The sequence below is a fragment of the Stegostoma tigrinum genome, chromosome 29 (assembly GCF_030684315.1).
Source record: "Stegostoma tigrinum isolate sSteTig4 chromosome 29, sSteTig4.hap1, whole genome shotgun sequence".
NCBI classification, from domain to species: Eukaryota; Metazoa; Chordata; class Chondrichthyes; order Orectolobiformes; family Stegostomatidae; genus Stegostoma; species Stegostoma tigrinum.
The window spans coordinates 10440840-10461718 of NC_081382.1; positions in this window are offsets into that span (position 1 = coordinate 10440840).

The following is a 20879-nucleotide window of genomic DNA, read 5'->3' on the forward strand; positions in this document are numbered from 1 at the left end:
GACTGATCTTTCCCTGTTTTCCATCTGGTGGTACACTCATCAAAATATAATAGATAACTCCTGGCACCAATTGTAAAAAAAAATTCTTTGAAGAATTATGAATTAATGCTTCAGCATTTAAAGTGACTAAACATTTGACTGGAGCCACTCCACAAAACTCACTCAGAGACAGAAGAAACTTTGCTTCACTTTCATGAATTAGATTTTCCTGAACTTTGACATGGATGTATTTGCAGGTTCTCTCTTTTGAACATGAGGGACAAAGAGTTGCAACCACCTTTGGCTGTAACTTTAACAGGACTTTTCTCATCAAATTGGAAGATCTGAACCTTTAATATAATTTTTGGGAGTGCCACCAAAATGACAGTGAAAAGTGAGGAGACCCCTTGCAAGAATTTTACTGGGATGACTGTGTCCAGTGTTAAGAGGTGGTTGCAGTACCTTGGCTGTGACTCTTAGCATTAGCAGGCATGAGTGACTTCACTCCTATTTTATTCTAAATGGAAAGGGTAAGACAGTCCCAAATCACTCAGAAATAGACTAGAAAAAATGCAGTATGTAATGAAGATAAAACATTGATGTGTATATATACTGAATTAATTAGTGTGTCAGTTTAAACAGCCATTTTATCTCAATATATTTTTAAATATTTAAAGCAGTTTTAAAGCAAATTACCTTATCTGGCTTTATCGTGCCTGTTAAAAAGAATTGGTATGTAGACAAGATGCAGTTTCTGTTTATGGAATCTTGATAAATAGCAAAACCTAATCAGAATTATAGTCTTTAGAAAACAGTTCTTGATTCTGAGGTTCAGATAAAACTCGAGTGATTTTTACTTGATAAACAAGACTTTACCATTCATAAACATGTTATAATGTGAATTTTTTTTATATATATTAGTGACTTTTAAGTGCTGTGCTTTGCCTTCTTTATTGCAAATTCATTTTTCTTTCCTTAGGCTCTAAGTATTTGATGATCAGCATGTTTATTGTGGCAAAGGTTAATGCAATCCTTTCAACAGTCAATAAAAAAAGAAAAAAAAAGCCATGAAGACTTCATTTCTTAGGATGCAGAATTGACAAATAGTGCATAGTGAGTGCAGGATTTATTCCTCAATACAGAGAGAAAAGCTTACTTTTATATAGTGTCTTTCATGACCTTAGGTTTCCCACAGCTCTTTATAAGTAATTATCCACTTTTAAAACCTAGTCACTTATTTAATGAGGTAACACAACAGCCAATTCTTGCACAGAAACAGTAATAAATCTGTTGCTGACTGAGAGATAAATGTTGGCCATGAAATTGAAGAAAACATACATACATTTGTGCAAAAGCAGGAAGGCAACTTGCTAATTCATCTGAACATTGAAGTGAAATATCAATGTAGACTTTGTGTCCATATCTTTGGAGTGTGTTTCAATTGTGATCAAGGAGCAGGAGAGCTGACACTGAGATATGACTATAGGATAAAGGGGAAGTCAAAGATTCTAACTAAAGTTCTACAGTATCGGTGGAATTTTAATTTGCGTCTAAGCTACTCTACAAATTTATGAAGGAATACAAAAAATAGGAGTAGGTAAGATTAAGACTAAACTTCACTCTACCACTCTGAGTTCAAGGGACCCAGAGAGAGCAGGAGTGCAGGAACCTCATCCTTTGCAATTGAACAATTGGTTGAGGTACTTCAGCTTGTTTTGATGTATGCAGGATAGATGAACAAACTAACCTCAGCACTATGTTATAGGCAGCCAATCGAAAGCTGTCAGTGAGGACCAAGTTAATGATAATGTTCTGAGAAAGACTGACACCATTCTCTGCTGCAAAAAGTGTGAGTCTTAATGGATATGTTACCTACCCGGACATTTGCTTAGGGCTAGAGACGATCCTGCGGTGGAAAGGAACAGATACAGTTCTTGCGGTCCATGTAGGCATCACGAACAAAGACAAGACAAAAAAGAAGGTTTTGCACAGTCAGTAACAGGAGCTGAGCACAAAATTAGGAAGCAGAACCTCAAAGGTCATAATCTCTCCATTAGTAGCTGAGTCACTTGAAAATTGAACTAGGGCAAATATGCATTTCAAAGACCTGAGAGGAAGAAGTTGATTTCTGTTTACGGATCTAATATTTTTGCCAACTGCATAACTAGAGATGTAGAGAGAATTTTAACAAAACAATAGGGGAGCAAGCAAATTTAGAAAGATGTGGTAAATCAAAATATATTCTGAGGTCAAAGAGAAAGGTATTAATATGAAAAATCATAGGCGATTTTGACAGGAAGAATTTAAGAAAGGGATAGGCAATATAAATCTAAGAGTCAACCAATGGATGAGACAAGAACTTATGAATAAAAGGATACAGTGCAAGGGCGCTGTATCTGAATGCACTTTAAATTTGAAACAAAATAGAGGAACTGAGATTGCAAATAAAGATGATTAATTTTGATCTGGTAGTCATTACAGAGACTTGGCTGTGGGATGACATGTATTGGGACCAAATTGTGAAGGCTGAATTAAATTTAGGATGATAGGACATAAGGGAAAAATGGAAGGCTTGGCCTTTCAGTTCATAATGGTATTAGCACAACAGACAAAGATGACCTAAGTTCGGGAAACCACAATTTGGAAACAGTTTGGGTAGAAATGGGAAATAGTAAGGGCAAGAAGAAACTTATGGAAGTGGTATATAGGTCTCCTTACAGTAACTACATGATAGGAGTGGAGAATTAGCAACGAAATACTTTTTTCTGGAATCAATGTGTTAACTTGGGATGTTTTAATCTTCATATTAAAATGAAAAGCCAAATGGGTAAAGATAGCTTTGATGAGAAGTTCAGCGAATGTTGTAGATCAACCAGCTCAGGAGTGGAACTGAGAACAGGTGGTATGAGACTTGGTGTTGTGCAGTGAGGTAGGATTAATTGACTATATCAAGTGAAAGTGCTTCTGGGTAGCAGCCAGCCATAATATGGTTACATTTTTCATTCAGTTTAGAGGAGAGATGAGTGGGTCTAAAACTAAAATAAGGAGATTAATGAGATCTTGAAAACAAAGCTGACTAAAGAGAATTAGTAAATTAAGTTAAAGGATATCTTTATAAAAATTCAATGGCGGACATTGAAATGGATATCTCAGAATACATGGAGTAGATACATTCCAAAGGGTAAGAAAATATCCAAGAGCCAGACTCACCATGTGTGGTTGACCAGAAACGTTAAAGTTAGTATCAAATTAATATTAAAATCATTTAATTGTGCAAAGGAAAATGACAATGTCAGAATATTGGACAATTCAATAAACAATAAGAGATATCAGAAAATTACTAAACAGGGATTTATAAGAGAACGGGATAAAAGCAAGCATGAAGATAAAAGCTGACAGAAAAAAGTTCTAGAAATATTAAAAGCAGAGAGAGGTCTGAAATAACTGGAAAAATAATACTGGAAAATAAAGCAATGGCAAATGAATTAAATGTATCTTTTGCAGTGGACTTCACTGTAGAGGATGCGAGTAGCAGCCAGAAATGGAAGAAATCAGGAAATGGAAAAGTGGGAGAAAGTAAAGAAAATCAGAATCACCACAGAAGTGGTACTGAGTAAATTGCTCGAGCTGTAGACTGGCAAGTGCCATGATCCGGATGGACTTCATCTAAGTTTCTAAAAATAAATAGTTTTTTTTAATATTCATACACAGAATGTGGGAGTAATTGGTTGGCCAGTATGTATTGCCCATCCCTAGTTGCCCTTCAGAAGGTGGTAATGAACTATCTTCTTGAGCCATTGCAGTGCATTATGCAGGTAGACCCAAAACGTCATTGGGAAGGGAATTCCAAGACTTTGACTCAATGACACTGCAGGTACAGTGATATATTTCCAAGTCAGAATGATAAGTAGTCATGGCTGATGGAGGTCAATAATCTCAGCTTCAGGACATCTCTGCAGGAGTTCCTCAGGGTAGTGTCCTTGGCCTAACCATCTTCAGCTGCTTCATCAATGACCAACGTTCCATCATAAGGTCAGAAATGGGGATGTTCATGAGTGATTGTCCAATGTTCAGCACCATTTACAACGCCTCAAATACTGAAACAGTCCATGTTCAAATGCAACAAGATCTGGCCAATATCTAGTTTTGGATAGACAAGTGACAACAAAAATTTGTGACACACAAATGCCAGGCAATGATCATTTCCCATAAGAGGCAATCTACCCACCATCCCTCGACATTCAATGCCATTATCATCACTGAGTCCACTACAATCAACATCCTAGGGATTACAATTGATCAGAAACCAAACTGGACTCACTGTATAAATATAAGTATCATGGCTGCAAGACCAGATCTAAGGCTACAAATATTGCAGTGATGAACACACCTCCAGACTCCTAAAGCCTGCACAGCATTTACACAGCACAATTTAGGAATTGGAATTTTCTCCGCTTGTCAGGTTCAATAACAGTCTAAAAGCTTGATATTAGCCACAAACATTTAGTCAGTCTACCACTGAAACTCAGCAAAAGTGGTCTGTCATCTACCAAATGCTCTGCAGAAATTCAATAAAGATCTGTAAGCACCACCTTTCAAATCCATGAACACTTCCAGCTAGAAGGGTAAGGGCAGCAGACCCATGGGAACACCAATACCTGCAAGTGCCCCTCCAAGGCAATTACCATCCTGATTTGGAAATATATTAATGTACCTGCAGAGTTGTTGAGTCAAAATCTTGGAATTCCTTCCTAATGACATTCTGTGTCCATCCGTGCAATATACTGCAGTGGTTCAAGATGCCTTCATAGGATCTTATTAATTATCTTAAGATATGGAGCCTTATCAAGAATCTTCTGAAGATCGAAATATTTAAATCCACTGTTTCCCCTTTATCTGTTCCCCTTGTTATCTCCTGAATGAATTCTAATAAATTTATCGGGCATGGTTTGACTTTCCTGAAATCATATTAACTCTGAGATTATATTATGAGTCTGTAAATGCTCTACCACTACATCCTTTATAATAAACTGAAATATATTCCCAATGATAAGTGTTAAGCAAACTGAACTATAGTTATATATTTGCTTGTCTCCCTTCCTTTTGCGTAGTTGGTAGCTTTCTAAGCCATTTTTTCAGAATCTAAAGAATCTTGGAATATTGCTACCACAATCATTATTCGTTTTTGGTATATTTTCATAGAATTATTTTATGCATCTAATTTCAACCGAGAATTCTACAAACTGAGACCAAAAGCAAAAAAAACTCAGATCCAGACCATTCTAAATTAAAGCAGACTCTAACACTTTTTAATGTTTTCTCTGACATAGTAGCAACTGCAGATGCTGGAGAATCTGAGATAACAAGATGTAGAGCTGGATGAACACAGCAGGCCAAGCAGCATCAAGGAATTAGCTCTCTCATACTGGTTTCAAAAAAGCTATGACTCCAGAAACACCAAAAGGTTGATCATTCAACTGCCTCATACATACAGACCAAAACCATCATTCCACTAGTGCAAGATCCAAATTCTAAAATAAATGATATTTGTATACATGTCAAAATATGTATAAATCACAGTAATGAGATAGTTGATAGTTTGAATTTTGCAAACTCTCTTGATCCGGGGCAGTTCCATTAAATTGGAAGAGGGTAAATGTAACTGCTTTTGTTAAAAAAACACCAGAGCCAGAGCAGAATAGGCCACTTAGTTGAACATCTGTCACAGGGGATATGTTAATACTAGAGTGTTTATAGCAGAGGAATTAGCGAAATTCAATGTAACCAAAACAGAGTCAACGTTGTTTTGTGAAAGGGAAATCTACTGGAGCTTTTGAGAAGGTAATACTTTCTGCAGATAAAGGTGAATGTACTGTAATTCAACTTCTAGCAGACATTTGTTAAGTTACCACATCAAAGGTTGTTGTAGAAAATAAAAGCCCATTGTTTGTGGGATGGCATGTTAGCATGGAAATAAAGTTTGGTTAGCTGACATGAAGTGGAGAGTAGGCGTATTTGGGTCATTTTCAGGTTGGTCAGTTCTAACAAGTAGTATGCCCCATGAATCAGTGGAGGGACCGCAAATGTTTACCATTTACATAAATGGCTTGGATAAAAGGACAGACCGTATAGCTTCAAAATTTGCTGAAGACCCAAAGACAGGTAGGGAAATAAGTTGTAAATAGGGTATAGAATGCTTAAAAGAAGATATAGATCAGTGAGTGAGAGGGGAAAGGTTTGGCAACTGGAATATGACGTGGAAAAATTTATAATTGTGCTGTGAATGGGATTAGAATAATTAAGTAGTTCTTTTTGAAAGCACTGGAAATGATGGGCCAAATGGCCTTTCTCTGTGCTGCACATTGCAGCTTTCTGTCTGTTAGTCAGTTCTCAATTAATGCTGGTGTACTTACCCAGACACATGGGCTCTTATTTTATTTACTAGTCTCTTGAGGGGGAATGAATCAAAAGCCTTCTGAAAACCCAAGTATACCACAACTGCTGATTCTCCTTTAACAATGCGAAAAGTTCCATCCTCAAAAATCCCAAATATAATTTCAATGATTTGAGGGCTATAACCTCGTGACACTGGTAACAAAATAAATGGACACAAAAATGAACCTGAGCAAGAGAGACATTGACAGTTTCGCATCTTGGATTATTCTATCAATTGCACCTTACAACACCTACTTTGCCAACAACTTCTGCTGTTATCTCCTGGTACTTTTCAACATTATCTACAGGGCCCTTTGGGACAGTTTGTTTCACGCATTGATTGTCCTCCATTCAACATTCTGAGCAGAAGTTACCTGATCCAAGGTAATGCTTGTGAACAATTGCAATGCAAAAATTATAACTTTAAAGTGGCATTCCTTTTACACTTTGAAACATTTCACTTTATTTATTTGTTAAATAAAAGTGACAATAAATAATTCGTTGTACTTAGTAACACACAGGTTTCGCCAACCTTAAGAGCAACAGCTTACTCAACTCAAAATATATTCTTTGGATTGCATCATTGATATTTCCTTAACTGTCAGTGGAATGAATGCAGTGGACGGTGATGGATTAATGCTTATGTTACTGGATTAGTAATCCAGAGCCTGGACAAGAGGGGCAACATGTTTACACAGAGGGTGACACGTATTTAGAATGAACTGCCAGATGAAGTGATGGATGCAGGTACAGTTATAACTTGTAAAAGATATTTGGATAAGTACAGGGATAGGAAAGCTTCAGAGAAATATGAGCCAAACACAGGCAGGCGGGACTAATTTATGGTTGTCCTGGACTAATTAGACCAAAGGGGCTGTTTCCATGCGGTATGATGCTACGACTCTCTGACTAACATTCTGTGAACATGAGCTTAAAACTACCATAGCTGGTGATGAATTTGAAATTATTGGGCAACTGGAAGACTAAATCAATCTAAATAACAACCATGGAACTATTGTGATAAATGTTCATCTGGTTCACTAATTTCCTTTAGGGAAGCAAAACCACTGCTCTTACATGGTCTGGCATATGTGTTGAAAGGTGTAATTGTTAGAACAATTTAATACAAGAGACTGTCATTGACTTTTTTCGTCAGGTACATCTCTATGTCCCTAAACCGCTTTTTTGTTGATAACAGTGTCATGATAATCCTCAAATCAATGTGGGTGATTCTTAACTGCCTAGCAGATGACCAAATAAGCCACCCTATTTAAGGTTAGTTAGAGATGAGCAATAAACGTTGTTCCAACCCGCAGTGCCCATTGATGGATTACTATTTTTTAAATTCCAAAAGTCAAAACTTTTAGGATAACTCAAAAGCTTGAGAATTAAAATTTAAAATGATTTTACACTTTGTAAATTTAGGATTATTCTAAGAGTGTATCATAGCACATTTCAGTCAGCTGTAGTATTTAACGTGAGGTCATTTGAGGTAACAGTTTCTGGTGATGCAGTCAAAAGAATGAGTAGACTAAAATAAATTACTTTAATTGGGACTGAGATGATTGAAGCTTCAAATCAGGGTTATGAAGGGCAAAAATGTGAAACTATATAGGTCAGCCAGACAGCACAATTTGTACAAATAATACCTGTTGTAAATGTCTAAAGAATTGTGGTGGATTGTGAAAGACAAAATGTATTCAAAAGTTATACAAAATACAATTCTTCTTTTCCTCTTCCTTCCTCAGCTTATTTTCAATGCTTCTAGTAACTGTGAGTTTACTTTTTAGCTGGTGCAGTCTTTTTGATAGCTCATTGCTGTTACCCTATCAAGATCATTGCCCTTCTTTCTCCCTCCGTCTCTGAAAATTCAGATTGATTCTTTTCACTGCTTCCATTACTTTAAGGCAGCTGAGATTGTAAACTACCCTGAGGGTGAGCTGTGTGAGGCAGAGATATATGATCTACATCTGTGTAGCAGTACACATTGCCTTTGGGTCAACAAAGCTACAGGAAGAAACCTACGATATTTTTAACAGGATAACCTGTAGTTTGACTGTCAGTTGTTAAAAAATCACATGCCGAGATCTTCTAGTTGCAGGATCAGACAAACTCTGACAAATGTGCTGGAGGGATTTTTGCAAGTCCCAATGCACTGACTAAACAGCAATGTTGCATGTCTGATGGCCCATTACTAGGCATTTGGAACCAACCTCTGAGTTGTGGTCAGAACTTCCAATGGCTCCAATTTGTTAACCTTAATTGGTACCCGACGAATGGCAGGTTTTGGTTTTTGGTTTCCAACAGCATGCTTTACTGATACAACAATTCACATGTTATCTCCTGAATATAGGAAACTTGGGTGTTGCTATCATGGTATTCAAGAATTCAACATGAGCCTATTGAAACTAACAATGATTTACAAACATTACATTCCTCTAGCATATTAGATTCTGGGATAAAATTAGGCTATTAATTACAACAAAAGAGCATGTTTCCAGTCGAGTATCATGCTTTCAATGATCCATGGTATGATGGAGTATGAAATCTTTATCATCTCAATTTATATGCAATGATGCAGTTGGGATATCAGAATGAATTGTGATTAAGCAATTATTTGAAGAATTAAACTTTACTCAATGTTGCACTTGTTCTCCAATTTGGTTGTCTTTCTTCTGGTTTACATCACTCAACATCATGACTAAATCATTATCATCAGAGTGTTCTCCCTCACTCCCTTCCTGCATGGGCTGTGAGTTGCATGTTGGTCTGAATAGACTTTTGCTCCTTGTCAACATATCATCATGATCAGTAATGACTTCATCTAATCTGAGCTTATTGTGTATTTAAGAGATCTTTGCTGGCCTCCAAACATTTGCACTTGTATTTTGAACTCATAATCATTGTCCAGAACACAGTTTTGGTCATTCTTTGTCTGCTTACTCATTGCGTCCCTCTCTCTCATTCTCCTCTGGCTTTGAAAAAGAAAGTCCTGCATCCAGAAATGGTGGAAAAATGGTGGCTAGAAATGGACATTCACAATTGGTTTAAGTGTGCTGGAGAGAGTAATTCCTTCACTAATGGTGCTGCATGAAAATCAATAAAACAATGCAAACATCTTGCTTTGTTGATCTACGTATAGCAATCAATAATGTGATCATACATACCATATGCTCAGTTTGAGCGTGGATGGCAGTTTGATCATGAAATATTACCTACCTTTCAATTCGTACATATCATGAAAGATTTTGCCAGTGAACTGTGCTTCATTGTCTGGCACAGTTCTGGCACACTGAAAAATAGAAAATAGCAATCATCATGTAAAGGACTGTTGCACTTATCACGTTGCTTCAAACTACAGGAAATTTGGAGAAGTAGTCCATTATAAGGAGGCTAAGGTCAATTATTACTTTCATTGAAGCACTGGATGGATCATTATGTGGATATCGAGGTTCTCTCCACTGCTAGAGCTGATAAGCTTGGCATACCCCACATGCATTTACATTAACTGAATATCCTAATTTATCCTTGGCTGGTGCACAGATTCAGGTGCTCTCTGTCTTGAGAGTTCAGTGTCTACATATCCCTTAGGCAACTTGGTTCTGATATCTCGACTTAATGCTTTTAGTATTAGGACTTGATTGGCTTTACAAATGACTTGTTGTGATAGACCAAGTTTGTCCCTGAATGGGCAAAGTGAACACATCTCCTCAGGTAATAAAATGTGAGGCTGGATGAACACAGCAGGCCCAGCAGCATCTCAGGAGCACAAAAGCTGACGTTTCGGGCCTAGACCCTTCATCAGAAATGTCAGCTTTTGTGCTCCTGAGATACTGCTGGGCCTGCTGTGTTCATCCAGCCTCACATTTTATTATCTTGGATTCTCCAGCATCTGCAGTTCCCATTATCACATCTCCTCAGGTTCCTTGTTAATAATAAAAGGCCATTGCTGGATAATTATCTTTTGCAATTCACGTAGTTGCTCATTTTTGCCAGTTCAATGCCTCTGGGTAGGGGTTGTTACACATAGAGATGTTACACATTTTGTTGGTTTGGTGTGTTTTGCCAAATGTAGCAATAACGTTACCATGATTTTGAATCTGTATCCAACCTGAGGTAATGTACAATGGTATGGCCATTTTTTTTGCCCAGAAAATCCTTTCTAAAGGCTTTAATCAGTGTAGACAATGAATAACTCGATGTTCTTCTCTGACAATAGCCCTTAAGAAATTTACACTTATACCCTTTGCTGTGGAATCTTCTTCTAAGCTGGTCAACAGATTTTTGTTTGTCTATATGACATGAGTTGCAGCCTGTTAATTCTGAAGTTAAGTCTTACATTGATCTGGTCTTCAAGAACACAATGGGCAGCACAGTGGCACTGTGGTTAGCACAACAGCCTCACAGTGCCAGGGACCCGGGTTTGATTCAATGCTCAGGCAACTGTCTGTGTGGAGTTAGTGCATTCTCACTGTACCTGTGTGGGTTTCCTCTCGGTGATCTGTCCAAAGATGTGCAGTTTAGGTGGATTAGTCATGCTAAATTGTCCATAGTGTCCAGGGATGTGCAGGCTAGGTGGGCAAATGTGAGATTACAGGGATAGGATGGGTGTGGGTGGGATGCTGTTCGGGGGTCAATATGGTCTTGAGGGCTGAACGGCATGCTTCCACACTGAAGGAATTCTATAAAAATCCACAACGTAACATTCCAGGTCTTTCCTGGATCTTTATGATTTTTCAGGAAAAAGAGGTGTTAATTCTGAAAAGCCCCTCCTTGCCAACAGCGAGAAAGATTTCAGAGCTCTTTTCTCAGTACAGACAATTTTGTTTTAATCACCACGGTAAGAACTGACGCTCTCAATAAACCGACAAATATTATATACACCTCAAATACTGGAAGTTTACCGTATATCGTGATCTCTGTGATGTCCAAATACTCATTTGAGGACGTAAGTAAGAAGGCTGTCTACCTGTCCATTTCATTTAAGACAAAGCTGCATTATTATTTAAGAGATTTACAGTTTCAAGAAAATATGCCAGTGATATATATGCCACCTGCATTATACTTCTATTACTTAGTGTGTGTTTTACCATTGATTATATGGACCTCTAGTTGATCCGGAATATTTGATCAATTGGCACACTTCTGTTTCCATCGGTGTTGATAAATAAAATGTTTGCAGTATTATCTATCATTTAATCTGTAAAATAGAATTGCATACATTCTTTGAATAATTGTAATTCAATAAGATTGTCACTGGATGCTACCTAATCCTAGCGGATTTTCTACAATTGATTATTCTGAAGAGAATACTGAACTCAAAAAACCATAGAATCATAGGCAGGTCCCATGACCTATTGAGCCCACACTGCCAAATCTATACTAAATCCACACTCATCCCACTTTCCAGCACTAGTCCTAAAACATTGGAATACTCAGCGAAGTACTTTTTAAGGATGGTGAGGTTATCTGCCTCAATTGGCCTGACAGAAAATAAATTCCAGTATTCCACCTCCTTCTGTTTTTTTTGTCCCTCGAATCTTTTCTGAAATTTTTGTTTTCCGCATTAAAAAAATGTAATCTCCTCTATAGTAATGTTTCAACTAAGAGTACATCTGCTTTCTATCTGTCCTGCCCATGCCATCATAATCTTACACGCTTCCAGCAGGTGCCTTTTCTACCTTCAATGTTTTGAGCCAGATTTGAAGCATGATAGCAATTTACAGAAATATTATCTGTATGAACAATCAGCATTATTAGCTGTAAACTTTATTTTGAAATAAAATGTCTTTCCTCATGGATTGTGTTCCCCGATCATCCCTCAATGTATTGACTTTGTCCCTAGAATCCCCCTCATACATCATCCCTTGGATTGTATCCCAAACTCTCCCCTACAATCTCTCTCTTTCTACTCCGATCTGGCTTTCACTCTCCTCTCAATCCTCGCCTCTTGATTTCTCCACCCTACATAATGTTCTTAACTGAAGGATTAATGCTTTTTGACATATTTATTGCAGACTTGGCAGGTGGTAGCCATAAATTGATTAGAACAGAACAATATTGTCAGTCTCTATTATCATTCTAATCAGTAAATGGTTGGTATAATCACTATCAGCAGTTCTCCCTTTATTCACTAATTAATCCTTTTTTAAAAAATGTTGAAGACAACAATGTGCCAGGGTGGAGAAATCGAGAGGAGAAAACTCAGGCGAGGATTGAGAGGAGGGAGAAAGTCAGATCAGAGTAGAAAGAGAGAGATTTTAGGGGAGAGTTTGGGAGACAATCCAAGGGATGATGTATGAGGGGGACTCTGGGGACAAAGTCAATACATTGAGGGATGATTGGGAGAGCACAGTCCGTAACGAAAGACATTTTATTTCAAAATCAAGTTTACAGCCAATAACAGTGATTATTCATACTGATAATATTTCTGTAAATTGCTATAATGTTTCAAATCTGGCTCAAAACAGTGAAGGTAGAAAAGGCACCTGCTGGAATTGTGTAAGATAATGAGGGGCAGGGGCAGGATAGATAGAAAGCAGATGTACCCTTAGTTCATACCTGATAACACACAACACAAACAATTTTTTCCATTGCTTTACATCCTCCAGATGGAGCTCTGCATTGTTTCGATGATAAATACCTACAGCTGGATTCACAGCTCACCGGTAGGAGGATGAGCCAGATATGATAGACGACCTAAATACAAGGCAGTTACCAAAACATCCGCTGGGGAAATGAGGCCAGTTTTCTTTTTTAAGGCAGTGGCTAGAATGTGGAAATGACTAGCATTGGCAGTAGTTAAAACAAATAGCTTAGATGTTTTCAGAAAGAAACTGGCTGAGTATGTGAACGAAACAGGAATAGAGAGAAATGCTGGAAGACTTCAATCAAGTCGATAAATTAGAGGAAGGTTCAGATGGAACAAAAACTTTGAGATAAATTAATTTGATTGAACATGCAGCTTCAACACTTCTGATTTTCTTTGAAAATTGATGTTCTATGTTGACCTGAGGAACCTGATGATTCCTCAATTTTATGGTTTATTTGCAAGACAGTGCCTCGAACAATGTAAATCTCTCTCTAACAGCAGGTGAATCAACATAGATATTTTGCCCCGCAGTCTTGGGAGTGAGACTTAAACCCACAATCTTCCAATTTGGAAAATAGGGTCAGACTTTTGGCTTAAGTCTGACTTCCGGAGATCCATTTTTGGGTTGATTTTGTAACTCAGCACATCTGGATTTTGAGTTGAGACATTCTGTAATCATGTTACATTAGAAGCAAATAGCTAACAAAATAAATATTAGCTCGGCTGGATCCAAGCACAACAGAGTTCTAAAATCAGTGGGTCACCTAGTCCTATGAATTGCTCTATTTTTGGAAAATTATTTGACTGAAATTTTGTTGAAATATCAATCACCTAGCAATGACCTGAAACAGATTGAAAGAACTACTCCAGAGATTGACCACATGCATGAATAGAGCCATAGAGTCATCTGGCACAGAAGCAGACCCTTTAGTTGAAAAAGTCCATGACGAGCATAATCCCAAACTTCCTTCTAACAACAACAAGAATAATTAATTCTACTTCTGCTGCACAAATAAGGGGGTTGTAAAACCTCAAGGCAGTTCAAAGGAGTATCATAAATCAAACTTTCACATTGTGCCACATAAATAGATCTAAGGACTTGTATAGTTTGGAAAAAGAATCAGGATTTAAGTAGAGCCTTAAAGAAAGAAAGGGGCTTAGAGAACCATAAAGGTTGAAGGAACAAATTCCAGAATTTAAGGCTTTGGCAGCTGAAGGTACAGCCATCAATGTTGTATTGATTAAATCTGGGACTACTCAAAAGGTCAGGATTAGAAGATCATCCTTATATCAGAGGTTGTTGGAAATTACAGAGACAAGGAGGGGGGTAGAGGAGGGGCACAATACCATACCGGCATTTGAAATAAAGGCAAAAATTTTAATGTTGAGGTATCTTTTAGCTGGGAGCCACTGTTGGTCAGTGAGTGTAGGAAATCGACAAACAGAAGTTGGTGAGACCAGGATGCAATGATTTGAATAGTCTGATATGGGTGGTAGAATCCGAGAGGCCAGACAGAGTTTCATTGGAATTTTCAGAGCAGGAGGTAATAAGGAAGTGGGTGGCTGTTTCAGCAGAGCTTCAGCTTTAGCAGAAGCTGTGTGATGTAAGGTTTTAAATGTGAAAGTCAGCACTGTCAGTGTTGGTGTAGGTATGTGGTTGTAGAGAGGTTTGTAAATAGTTTAGCTCAGTTTTGGATATTTGCAAAGACAGTGATGAAGTAATTAACTTGGAAATTAACTTTGTAATGGTGATCAATCACCTCCGGCTTGCCCATTGTTTAATTCTTGAAAATTTCATTGCCAGATTTCAGAGAAGCAGCCTAATGATTTAGCAATGGTGGAAAAACCTTGAGTGGGAATGATGCAGTAGAGTGCAGTGAGTGAAAATTAAGGCTCTTTTTCTATTTAATGTTGCCAAGAGGGCAGCATATAGATGAGAAAGAAAAGTGGTGGGGATCAGCGAGAAGTCTTCAGTGTTACCCAGAGGTAACTGCAAGTTAACAGGCAGAGAAGCAATTGCAGTTGGCTTGCTGACTACAATAAGATAAATAATGAAGAAAGTGCAGTTATACCCAACAGGTTGGTGTAGAAAACAGTTGTTAACAATCAGAGTTGCCTAAAAATTGACTTTTCCCTCGTATTTACTCTGTAATATGTGATTTCATTTAACTGCAGAAATTAACTTTTCAAAACTCTAGCAAGGGAAAACAAAATGAAAGAATTACAAGAAACACTGCAGTCATAATGCACACTAAACAAGTGTCAACAATCTATCTAGTGCCAAATTTACCCTATAATCAGTGAATTGTTATCAAAAAAAAGGTTTTTTTCTTAGAAGAAATGAAAATTATCCTTCAAATGGAGGTGGCCAAGAGACAACGGTTATCCAATTTCGCGAGTAGTTGTCCCGTAGTCACAACCCTAAAGGGTTACATGGCTCACTGAGACAGCGTAAGCTACTTGTCCCTAGAAATATGATATTACATTAATGCTCGAGAGCAGAGGGAAATTCTCACTGAGGAATTCTCTTTGAAGAATTCTTGTTGGACAGTCTTCTTTGAGCAGTCTTCACTGAGCAGTTCTCGTTGAGCAGTCCTCATCAAGCTGCCCTAGAGAACTGTTCTTCAGGAGAAAGTCAGGCCAGAAGAAGAGGGGGAGGACCCAAGGAAGTGTTTCCTAACAACTTGGCTCAAGATTAAGACACTGTTCATAAAATTTTCACGAGGCCATTGTATTCTAAGTAAACAGCTTTTTGTCTTCCAGCATCAGTGAGCCATCCCCACTTCTCACAGTTGGATACTTCTTTTGTCTAATTAACTAATGCATCATATCCAAATTGTTGCTTCATAACAAAACCAACAGATCATCAGACAATTCCTACAAATCATCGACTGCCCGTATTAAATCACTGACATCATGAACCCCCTTAAAATCAATATAGTTGTAGGAAGTTGATGTGGTCCAACCAGAAAGAATTGCAGAGATACTGAGAAGGTCCATTTTATATCTGTCAAAGTGAAATAGGATATCATTTTTCACTTTTGTTATCCTAAAAATACTTCATGGAGTGAATCCCAACATACTTAATGATTTCTCAAAAGCATGCAAACATGCAATGTTTAAAATAATGATTGGAAGGTAAAGTGGATTATTATCTTATGAATCCTGTCAAAACATCTCACCTTTTTTTACTTTATAGTATTTGAAACAGTACGCTCCTGAAGTGCTTCACTCATTTCCCAAGAACTAAATTGAGACTGAAGTGAACATTTTCTGAGTGCTCACAGATCAGAAGATCCTGGGTAGTGCACCACAAATAGTGATATACCATGTTGGAAAATCTAACCATGCTTTGAATGTTGCAGATAATAGCTATAAGTTCCCAAACCAGCTGGTTTTCTAAACAATCAGATTGTTTTATTTTGTATCATGTTTCAGAAACCTTATTGTATATTTATCCCTTACTATTCCTTACCAGGAAGAGCAATATATTGGCTGTAAAAATGACATTTTCCAATCACATCAACATCCATCACATGTTGTGTGATGCAACTGAGATTTATGTCTGTGAATATTGATGTTTTTTTCCTGCAAGTTTTGGTTCTTGGAATTCTGAGTTCAACATATGGATTTGTCTATGTATTTGGAGTTGACACCTGACTTTTGAAGGAGTATATGCTTAAGAGAGAGGACATTACCCAGAATTCCTAAAGAACTACCCAGAGGGCTTAGGGAAAGAAGTTTCCAGATTAATTCAATTAGTGCGGGGAAATCTTGTGAGAGAGAAGCACACATTAAGTTCCAAAGCGTTGAGAAGTCTTTCGATGAAGTAATATGTGCTAAGCTTTGTTCCGAGGGCAAGGAAGAGAAAGTAATGAAATTATTGTGGAATAAGAAGTCATTATTAGTCATAGTCCAAAGTGTTCAGGGTGCAATTGGGGAAAAGAAGTGAAATTTTTGCAATTTAAAAAGAAAGAGCTCTGCCAAGGACAGTATAGCCCTGGAAGGAAATTATATCGGTATCATAATAATAATTAAGAAAGAGTTATCTGCAATTATGGCAAATTAGCTGAAATATTAATCACTTGAAACCCAGCAAAGTATTAAAACAAATGGAAAAATCTCTCACCCTCTTTTGTGAGTTTGCCTGGGTCTAGCTAGTAGTGCTTAACTCGGTATTTTTGAAATCACAACATTGCTTGCAAACCGTACGGTGCTTGGGTTATTTCCACTGTTTATTTGAAAATCTTTGGAGCTGTGTTATACGGAAACGCAAAGTCCCTTTTCACTTGTTTAACTTCATTTCTAATAATAACATTTTGTTTTGTTTTATTGTGTAGCATTGACTGCAACATTGCATGTTTGGGATTAAAATAAAATAATTAAATAAAATATAACTTTGATTCAAAAATAAACATTGATCTATCCAGTCAGATTCCTAGCAGGTAGCTGACTTGCCCGATATTAGCATTACCTGAGCATTCTCCTATGACAACTGGGGCCATGGGAACGTTCATATTTTAATAATGTACCATATTATTTTCAAATTGTACAGTACAAGAGGAGGCCATTCTACCGATTGTACCTGTGTGTTTTGTTTTGCCAAAGATGTGCAAAACTATTCCCATTTCCTCTCCTCTTTCCCTACAGCCCTAAATTTATTTTTAATTCTGGAATATATATTTAACCGCATTTAGGAAGCGAGTATTGAATCTGTTTTGGTCACCCTCTCAGTCAGCTAAAATCAACTTTTTGCATGAATTGTTCTCCTCCTCTTCTGCCAGGTTTTTTTTGTAAACAAGGGTTGATTTTACAAGCATTCAATTTAGATTTGTTAAGTATTTGTGCATTCTGGTCATAAAACTCATGCTGAATCCTATTTTAAATATAAACATAAATCCATTTCTGAGATCAGTACGAAAACACCTCAGAAATCATGATGGACAGCATTTAGAGGTCAAATTTGACTGTGTACCGGTGAAGTCTGTTCTGTATTGTAATCCATTACACAGCATTTCCATATTGACCCAAATAAACTGTCCTTTGTGAGAAGACTTTCATCACCAAATATATCTGGACACATAATGTACCCAAATCTAGCCTCACAATTTTGTAACAATTTTATTTTTTTGGGACATACATTGACACATGGTATTGAGCCACTTGGTGTTCATTACAGGCAGCGATTTTTAAGCAGGACTGTTTGAGTTGCCAACATCGATAACATAACAACAATCTGTTTTCTACAGATAGGAATGAACAGAAGAGAAATGCTAACTTGCCTGTAAAAAAAAGAAACAGGATCAAGGAGGCATCATTTAATTAACTTAATTTATGAGGAAATAATTCATCAACTGCATTTTTCATCTGTTTTCATTCAATAATAAAACTGGAATGGGAAAAAAAAATGGCTTTTCATCTGTTACGGCAGTACAGGACACTGGTAAGGACCGCTTTTTTGGAATACTGTGTGTAATGCTGGTCTCCCTGCTATAGGAAACATGTTGTAAAATCGGTGATCATTTTCAGAGATCACAGATAAGGTGACGTGGTGTGCTGTGATTTTACTTGACATAAAAACTCGTCTGTTGTCTCCCATAACAAAACTCTGGGTGTGCATATTATGGTCTTGAAGAATTAGGGAGGTAACAGCCTAATGGTATCGTTGCTGGACTGTTGATTCAGAGATCCACGTAATGTTCTGGGAGCCCGGTTAGCATGCTGTCTTGGCGGATGGTGGAATTCAAGCATCCAATGATGATGATTGTTGATTGTTGAGGAAAAAACCCATCTGGCTCACTCCAGCATTAGCAGTTCCAACTATCTCTGGTTCACTAATGTCCTTTAGGGAATGAAACTGCCATCCTTACCTGGCCTGGCCCACATGTGTCTCCAGAGCCACAGCAATGTGGTTAACTCTTAACTGTCCTCTGGGCGATTAGAGATGGGCAATAAACGCTGCCTAGCCACTGACGCTCTCATACCATGAATGGATAAAAATTAAATAGGCATTTATTCTAGCTAACTAATGTACACAAATACTGCATTCATGAGACACATTAATGCCCGAGGTAACAGAAAATTGTTCAATTACACAGAGCAATGCACTTTCATCCTCATGTTATTCTTCAAGTAATCTCGGTGTATAATGGAGCATGTGGCCATTATACCCCCAGGTGACATGCAATGATGCAGCTCATGTGCATTTCTCTCAAAGGTTTACTGACTCTGAGGCATAATGCAGCTTCACCATTACATAGGCAACTGTTACATTTGTAATGTTACAAATAAGTAAACCAGAGTTTGAAGGACTAATATTTCAAACTTCAATGTCATGGAGGTCTAACAACTTAACTCACCTAATGTGGCATACAACTGACTAACCATGGCCGTCCAGTCCCTATACACCTGTATTCCTCATGCAAATGGCCTCAAGGCCCTCCGCTTCTTCCTGTCCCGCAGGCCCGACCAATCCCCCGCAGGAAGTGCTACACTTGCCCCCACACTTCCTCCCTCACCCCTATGCCAGGCTCCAAGGTTCCATATCAAGCAGATGTTCACCTGCACATCTGCCAATGTGGTATATTGTAGCCATTGCACCCGGTGTGGCTTCCTCTCCATTGGGGAAACCAAGCGGAGGCTTGGGGACCGTTTTGCAAAACACCTCCACTCAGTTTGCAATAAACAACTGCACCTCCCAGTCACAAACCATTTCAACTCCCCATCCCATTCCTCAGATGACATGTCCATCATGGGCCTCCTGCAGTGCCACAATGATGCCACCCAAAGGTTGCAGGAACAACAACTCATATTCCGCTTGGGAACCCTGCAGCCCAATGGTATCAATGTGGACTTCACAAGCTTCAAAATCTCCCCTTCCCCCACCGCATCCCAAAACCAGCCCAGCCTGTTTCTAACCTGCTTCCCTAACCTGTTCTTCCTCTCACCCATCCCTTCCTCCCACTTCAAGCTGCACCTCCATTTCCTACCTACCACCTCATCCTGACTCCTTGACCTGTCCATCTTCCCCACTGACCTATCCCCTCCCTACCTCCTCACCTATACTCTCCTCTCCACCTATCTTGTTTTCTCTCCATCTTCGGTCCGCCTCCCACTCTCTCCCCATTTATTCCAGAACTCTCACCCCATCCCCCTCTCTGATGAAGGGTCTAGGCACAAAATCAGTTTTTGTGCTCCTGAGATGCTGCTTGGCCTGCTGTGTTCATCCAGCTCCACACTTTGTTATCTTAGACTCTTAGACTCTCCAGCACCTGCAGTTCCCATTATCACTGACTAAGTATGTGTTGTTTTATGTTTGGCATGTTTAACAATTTGATAGACTTGCTGCTAGTTGCTGTCACTCAACATCACCAAAAATCATCAGTATCACAATGTTCTCCTCTCTCTCCTGGTGCCCAATTGTATGTTGATCCAGCTTCTATTCCATGACAATATAACATTATGATCAGAACCAACTTCATATGTTCTGGATTGGCTGTACATGCTAGAAAGCTTCGTTCGCATCGCAATATTTGTATTTCTAACGTGCACTATCGGGCTAGAGCGCAGTTTAGCGGTTCTCTCTCTTTTCATTTATAATGTGCCAGTTTAAATCATCTCTGTCTTTGAAGCAGAATATTACCAGTCTCAGGACAGTTGGATAAATTCTAGGCAAGTTCATTCATACTTAACTTCTGAACAGAAGTTCAGCTAAGGGCAGCAATCCCTTCTCCAAGAGTGTTGCATAAGAATGTGGCATTGCACTGTGAAAATCTTGCTGCTCAACACTTAATGATCTCTGTTTTGATGGTATGTATCACATGCTCTGCTAAACTGTTTGAGTACAGACAATAAGTGATGATGTGATATGAGT